Source organism: Athene cunicularia, assembly GCF_003259725.1.
Source record: "Athene cunicularia isolate RWA chromosome Z unlocalized genomic scaffold, athCun1 chrZ_part3, whole genome shotgun sequence".
In the NCBI taxonomy this organism is placed as follows: Eukaryota; Metazoa; Chordata; class Aves; order Strigiformes; family Strigidae; genus Athene; species Athene cunicularia.
Genome location: NW_020799144.1, coordinates 1,013,544 through 1,021,595, shown reverse-complemented (window position 1 = coordinate 1,021,595; position 8,052 = coordinate 1,013,544).

Here is an 8,052-nt window from a genome sequence, read left to right as displayed (position 1 = left end):
GAGTGTGCTTCTGGTGCGCTCTGCAGGAACTTTCGCCACATCAGGTGTGTGCAAGGGGCCTGATCCAGGTCCATGGGTGACTGCTCATCATTCAGATCACCATAGATCATCTCAAACACAGCCAGTTCCCTGAGGTTCTGGATGCCTTTCTCAGTGCTGGTCCATTTGCCCAGCTGACATAGGATATCATCCTTGTAGGGGTGCCTCTCCCTTGCACTGAACAGGAGTCGCTTCCAAAGGCTGAGGGTTTGAGTCTGTTTCCCTATTGCCCTGTCGGTGCCAGCATCCTTGGCCAAAGATCCCAGCTGCTTGGCCTCCATCTCAAAAGCACTGGCTCCATTGTCCATCAGAGCAGCCAGGTGCAAATCTGCTCACCTCCAAGGCGGCCGAAATCTCGCAGCTCAGTCAGGGACAGAGATCGGACAATCACCTCTGGTCCTTCCTCCTGTTCCTGTGCTGGGCCTGGCTTATCCCCATCCCCCACTTTGCGAGCTGACTTTATGGTATATTTGTTTTTCTGTATCGGGGCGACTGATACCGGCTCTGGCTGGCTCTCTGGCTCAGCTGCTGTGCTGGTGGAGGTGACTGATACTGGCTCTGCCTGTTCCCCCGGCCCAGCTGCTGTACCAGTAAGTTCACTCTCAGGTCCTGCAGCCCTTTCTCCCCCTTGAGGGCAGCGGGTGGTATTAATGAGGACACGGTAGGCATGAGCAAGTCCCCAACACATTGCAGTGATTTGTGTCTCCTGGGTTTTGCCAGCTTGGTAACACACCCTTAGCACTGCATCAGCTTATCTGGGCTCTGCATTTGTTCGGGAATGAAATTCCAGAGCATTGGAGGTGCCCACCGACTCAGGCCTTTGCCCATCTTTTCCCACACCCCTTGCCACTCACTATTATCTGACCTCGGGGCAGGTTTCCGGGCACTGCTGTTGTTAGAGAAGTGCCGCATGGCCAAAACCAAAATCAGGCAGGCATTCAGAAAGCATTGTGCCACAATCACACTGGCCTGCAGGCTGCAAGGATAACTGAACCTCCCCAAAGCCAAAAGGATCTCTTCCCCTGGCTCACCCATAGAGGGGGTGAGACCCCTAACAAAAGCCCAGGCGGCAAACAGGTACTGACCCACCCCCATACACAACGATACAAACACATTATAAGCAGTCAAGAGCCAGTATAACAAAATAATCCCCTTTATACATTTTCCACTGATAACAAACACTGGAACTGGGATCATACACTGGATATAAGGATTAATCCAGCCCCACTACACAAGCAAGTGGGCCAGCATTGCAAACATTTTATCAAATAGTACAAATACAAACAGAAAAATTACACCCAACAGATTGCTCTAACACACTCTGGTCAGGGTCTGTCTCTTTTTGATTCTTATTTCAACCCTCTTGTGCCCCACATTGGTGCGCCAAAAAGGCTGTGGTGGTTTAGGCCCTGCCGGGACCGGAGACCACGTTGCTGTTGTCCCTCCCCCACCCTCGGACACAAGTAGAGCACAAACCTCGGGGTTGAAATAAGAAGAAATTTAATACAACAGTGTAATAAACAATCTGAACAACAACAGTAGCAATGATAACAGTAAACAGTAATAACAGTAAACAAGACAAAAGATATACAGAGAAATACCGCAATGGTTACAGACAGCCACGTGCTCCCCACGACCAAAGCCACAAAGGAAAAAGTTCAGCATGGTATGAATAACCCGCCTGGAGATCCCTTCCCCCTCTCTGCTGGGGAAACTTAACCCTATCCTAGCTGAACCAGGACACCCTCTCTTGCACTGAGGCCAACCGGAGTGTTAGGTAGCCCAAGCTAATGCCGTCATAACAATTTCACAATAGAGAGCAATGAGATGTGGAGCCCTAGAACTGTTTAATATACTTATGCAGATGTAGCTGCAGTGCCTATAGTGTCTGTAGACCATCAAAAGCAAAGAGATACCGGCTTGAGCTACTTCAGAGCAAGGAATTTGGTTTCCCAGTTCCTTGATGAGAGCTCTAACTGCTACAGTGTCCAGCAAACATGGGCAGAACTGCATTACTCTGACCTAGTTGGCAGAGTCTGTTCTGTTGAAAGCCTGAGCTGGTTGGCATCAAGGAGTGCCCTGAGAGGGCAGGTCACACACAGCCCCATGTGTGTCTCCTGGTCCTGGGCAGGCTCAGGCGCTTGAGCCGCTGAACATGGGATGCTTGGTGGAAGAACTGCAGTAGTGGGTGTCCAAAGGCTTCAGGTACAAAGGGATGAACCAAATGAATCTGGGAATATCCCAGGCCAAGAAATAGCTGCTTCAGTTGCAGGAGGAGAGCCATGTTGCAAATTTGGCTTTAAAAGCCTCCTTCTATCTGACTCCTACCTTAGATGCTGAGCAGCTCTTTGGGTGTGTCTGCCCTATTTTCACTGACAGGTCCTGGTTCCACATTGTCCACTCTGCAGTCATGATAATTCATTCCCTAGCTCTTTTTTAGAGTGAACAGATCTGCTCCCTTTGAAACAATACCTGTATTCAGTTCTGGAAATAATTTAGTCCAGACGTTCTCCCAATAAGCAGTGTGAATGAGACTACACCAGGTTTGGCTCCTGCTGTCCCCTTTTCGTCCTGGCTTTGCATAATCGGGCATCCTTGAGCACTTTCCCATGCTATGGCAGCAGCCGTGCGACACTGACCATCAGGTTCACACTGCAAGAGCAGCACTCAGAGTTGCAATGGCACAGGCCCTTGCATTGCCTTGGATGCTTTGGACAGCACTTTCTACACCTTCACACACAGAGAAAATTATTATGTTGTCTTAAGAACCCAGGGTCAAACACTGTTTGGCGTGGGCATTGTTCTCATGTTCTCTAGACCCAAGCAGAATCAATGTCACTGCTCTTGTCACTTGACTTGGAGAGAGGAACCACTTTTTGGGCTGGATGTATTTAGATGCATTTTTTTAATCTAGACTTCTATCCAGTATGGATCTCAGAATAACATAATCAAATAAATGAGTGCACATGGGAAGGTACAAATAAGAGAAGGAACTAGATGAGTGTGTATGGCAAGATAAAAATAAAATCCCATAAATTCATATATATGCACAATGTTTTACTCGTGAAGAAGATTGCGAAGCTCTGGGAGAAGATCCACTGTAAGCCCACAGACAGACAGAATCTAGCTGGGATGCCCACCCTACACTTGCTAAAAGCAAGCAGGACCCTGCTGTGTGCACCAGGTGGGAGGAGCTGAAGCCCTCTTCCTCTGGTAAGGGTGAAGCCTGCCAGGAATGCCCCTCACCACATGGCAGCACCTATGACCTGCTGCAGGGAAGCAGAGATCTCCCCCTGCTACCAGCACTGCCTTGATGTTTATGTGCCCAAACAACAGCAACCTGCTTCTGGTGGGCACAGATGGGTGCTGGCGCTTGTCATCTTTGTTCTGGGGGATGGCTACTATCAGGAGGCATTTTTAGCTGCAGTGGCAGTGCATGGAGATGGAAGCAGTTCTGTGAGGACATACGGAGAAAAAAAATGTTACATCATCTCTCTGACTCATTTCCATCCCGTCTGCACTGGGACTGGTGAGGGGTTATCCCCACTGGAGGTAATTCAGGGGTAGACCCTACAGATTTGAGCCGCAGCTGTTAACTTGCTTAAAATAAATAGTGGAGGGGCAACTAAGTGTGGGAAGGCAGAAAAATCACAAAATCTGTGACTGTGAAACACTGAGGGGAATCACCAGGGGACAACACCCCCTGTATTTTACAGTCTGTGCTATGTAACAGCAGCTCAGAGCTTCAGGCCATCCGTTGATCACTGCCCTGGCCCCACTTCAGCTCAGGAGGATGCACAGAAGTTGATTACAGGTGTTGGTTTTTGTCACTGAGCTGTTGTAGACCTTCAGGCAACCTACCCCTTCCAGAAATGAAGTCCAAGACAAAGCGGAGCAGCAACTCCTCCTCCGCCTCTCTGCAGTCAGGCCTGCCTCAGGCTCCATCATCCTCCACCTCTTGCTGCTCCTCACTCAGTCTGGCCTTTCCTGGGTTGCAGGAGTCCTTCCCTGCTCTTGGCTGACAGGGATGCCTGCCAAACTCCTTCACCTGCTGAGGGCTGGGACCCCAGCCCTGCAACCATCATCACCATCTTCCATCCTACCGCCCTGTGCTGCTTGAAAAGAGGTGAATTTTTACAATTAATTGAATTTTTACATTCATTTTGAAAAAGAGTCGATGCACAAGCGAACGTTGATTTCCCGGTGCTCTTTGGAGAGATGGTGCTCCCACTCACCCAGGGTGGCCGGTGGGCACCCAGAAAGCTTGGCTGTCCTTTACAGAATCACAAGAATCAACTAGGTTGGAAAGGACCTTGAAGATCACCTAGTCCAACCGTTCACCTAGCACTGACAGTTCCCAACTACACCATATCCCTCAGCGCTAAATCAACCCGCCTCCTCAACACCTCCAGGGATGGGGACTCCACCACCTCCCTGGGCAGCCCATTCCAACGCCCAACAACTCCTTCTGGAAATAAATACTTCCTGACATCTACTCTAAACCTTCCCTGGAGCAACTTGAGGCCATTCCCTCTTGTCCTGTGGCTTATTATTTGTTTAAAGAGGCTCATCCTCCCCCTCTGCAACCTGGTTTCGGGTGGTTGTAGAGGGTGATCTCCCTTTCTTCTCCAGACTAAACCCCCCCCCAGTTCCCTCAGCCGCTCCTCCTACGACCTGTGCTCCAGACCCTGCACCAGCTCCGTTGCCCTTCTCTGGACACGCTGAGTCATTCAATGTCCTTTTTGGAGTGAGGGGCCCAAAACTGAACCCAGTCATCGAGGTGCAGCCTCACCAGTGCCGAGTACAGGGGTCAGATCCTCTGACACAAGCCAGGATGCCATTGGCCTTCTTGGCCCCCTGGGCACACTGCTGGCTCCTGTTCATTGGGCTGTCAATCAAGCCCCCCAGGTACCTCTCTGACTGGCAGCTCTCCAGCCACTCCTCCCCAAGCCTGTAGCGCTGCTGGGGGTTGTTGTGGCCCAAGGGCAGCCCCCGGCATTTGGCCTTATGGAAACTCCCCCAGTTGGGCTCAGCCCATGGCTCCAGCCTGTCCAGGTCTCTCTGCAGAGCCTCCCTGCCCTCGAGCAGATTAACAATCCCATCAAACTCACACTTTCCTCAGGCTGAATGGCATCAGGAGCCATTCACACACGTGGGGGTAGGAGCAAATGGCAGAAGCAAGGGTTAATTAGTACCTATCAACACTGACAGACATTACTTCATTTGTCTCGTCCTCCTCAGAAGGCCAGTGTGTATCTGGGTATAATGCCCCCATCCTTCGTATTCAGCGCTTTGCATTTCAATCACTGCAAAACAAGAATAGCGCCAGCTCGCTAGGGATGTTACCTTTTGCTATTTTGATTTAAAAAATTAAAGCTATCAAGCCTAAAAATAAAGATCCTCCTATTACAGATAATAGGAACTGCTGCATTATTTCTCTATCCTGCCACTTGTAGTAGCCAACAGCTTACTGCCTCTGAAGAACCATCTGTATCATGTAATTGTGCCCGTGTTGTGTTTACTCGCCCTAAGAGAGCTAGCTATTACTAACCTGAACTGCCTCTTTGGGCTGCCTGGGGAGGTGAAAACTCACCTGATCAGGAAATGATGCTTGGGTGCAAAGGCTTGATAGTTCCCCAATTTTCCTGTTTAAAAGGAGCAGCAAAGTATCTCAGAGATAAAACACGCCCTTAGCTGAAAATTGGCCACATACTTTCCCTTTCTTAATGCAAGACCTGCACTTCACTAAGAGATACCCATTTCCTCCAGGGAAGAGTCATGAGAGAAAGAACTAAAGGTCTTACACTGCTCTTTGAACTGATACAAGATGCACTGACCTGAGCTCAAGTCCTTCTTGAACAGCCTTAAGTTCTAGCACAGAGGAGACAGCATTAGGTAGCTGAGATGCTTGAAAGCAGCTCCAGCTGTATGTATACTTTTACCAGTACTGACTCTGACATTTGGTGCTTTGGTGCAATGGAATCCTGAGTGGGATGACCCATTACATATTTTAGAATGGATGAGTTTATCATTCCAGCCACGAAAAACAGCTCCTGGACTGTTTGAACTTATTGCTTATGTAATCATAAAAGCCAGAATACGATATTTAGAACTAACAGGGCGTTGATATACGATTGTTTTACCTGTTCAGAATTGGTATTTTGACTGGTGTCTGGCAAATAATTATGATCTACAAGCAGCCATGGCAGGTTTTCCAGGACAGATGTTGTATCATCTACCATTGCAGCGCTAGTGAAATTTGCTCAAGAAATACCATTTGGTCAGAAAAATTTAAGCCAGCCAGAACCTGTAAAAGGCCCCACTGTCTTTACAGATGGCTCAGGAAAAACAGGTAAAGCAGCAGTAGTATGGTATAAAAACAACAAATGGAACTCTGGAAAAGTATTCAGCTACAAACTTATTTTATCATGCACATTCGTAGTCATACTACTTTACCACGGTTTTATATGGAAGGTAATGCCAGAGTGGATGCTCTTGTTTCTGCTATGGCCCTGAGTACTGTTCCTAACATAACAAAAGAAGCTGTATTATCACATCAATTTTCATTTCATCAAAGTTTTCGAGCCCTATGACACCAGTTTATCTTGTCCCATACTGAAACTCACTCTATTGTAGCTGCTTGCCCTGATTATCAAGGAACTCACACTCCAGTGTATTTTAGTACTAATCCCAGAGATATGCAGGCCTTACAGATCTGGCAAACTGATGTTACTCATATAAATAAGTTTGGCCAACAGAAATATGTTCATGTTTCTATTGATATTTATTCTCATGCTTTGGTAACAACAGCACATAATGGAAAAGCAAGAAAAGATGTGATTTGACATTTGCAGAAGGTTTTTACTATACTTGGGGTACCACACTAAATTAAACCAGACAATGGCCCAGCATATGTTTCAAAGAAAGTTCAAACATTTTTTTAATCTTCCCATACCCAAATAAAACAGCTCATAACACCACCTATATTGTACACAACATGAGTCAAGAAGTATCTACTACAGGGAGAGAGAGATGAGGGTTTCAGACCAGAAAAACAAACCTCCTGCTTCCTTCTTGTCATTGCTTTCTAAAAACAAACAAAGAGGGATTTCCAAACTGGGGGGAAAAAAAACCCAAACCCTGCACTTTTTATCACAGCAGGTTACAGTCTCCAAAGGCGATACCTGCAGGACTCACTAGCTGGCCCTTGGCCACAGGACATGGCCACCAACAACCTCCAAAGGCCCCCAAGAGCCTGTAAGGACAAAACTTCATCTTCAGCCCTACAAGGCTCCAGCTTCCCTTGCTGCAAGGGCACTTCCCACCAAACACACCGATTTTCTCCTTACAAAACCCAAGGGCTGAGAGCTGATGCCCTCCTCGCCTGAAGTACCACTGCTGGTGCTGCATGAAGAGCAGTTGTGCCTTAAAAGCTGAAGGAGAACTACAGGGGCAAACAGAAATAAGTCCTTTGGCTTCTCTTTCCCCTTGCCACCGGGGCTGGGGAAGGGCATTGCCAGGGTTATCGTATTCAAAGCAAGAAAATCCCAGCCACTGGGTCTCACACTCAGGTCACAACTGTGACTGTGAAAGGGCCTCCTGGAAGCACTTGGTGGCACCGGTTAACCTGATGGGCAACAGGAACAAGCGCTCCTGTCTGGTGATGAGTTTGCTCATTAGTTCCTGAGTACTAATTTCAGAGCCAACTTGTTGCTACCTCCCTGCCAGCTCCAGGGATTTGCCCATGTTTCCCGGCACCCAGATTATCGTGCCCTCTCTCCGATGACAGCCCCCACCACCCTCTGTCCCTTCCGAGCAACGCATCCTGCTCCCCTCTGGATTTGTCAAGAAAACCCCAAACCCTGACCTTGGAAAAACCATGGGATGAAAGGGCTTAATAAAATTGCTTTAAATCACAATTTAAATTAAAAAAAAGCAATTTAAATAAAATCACAAGCTCAAGTGTGTTACATGGGTTTTGGAGTGGGCAGAAACGGAGCGATTTGGGAGTCG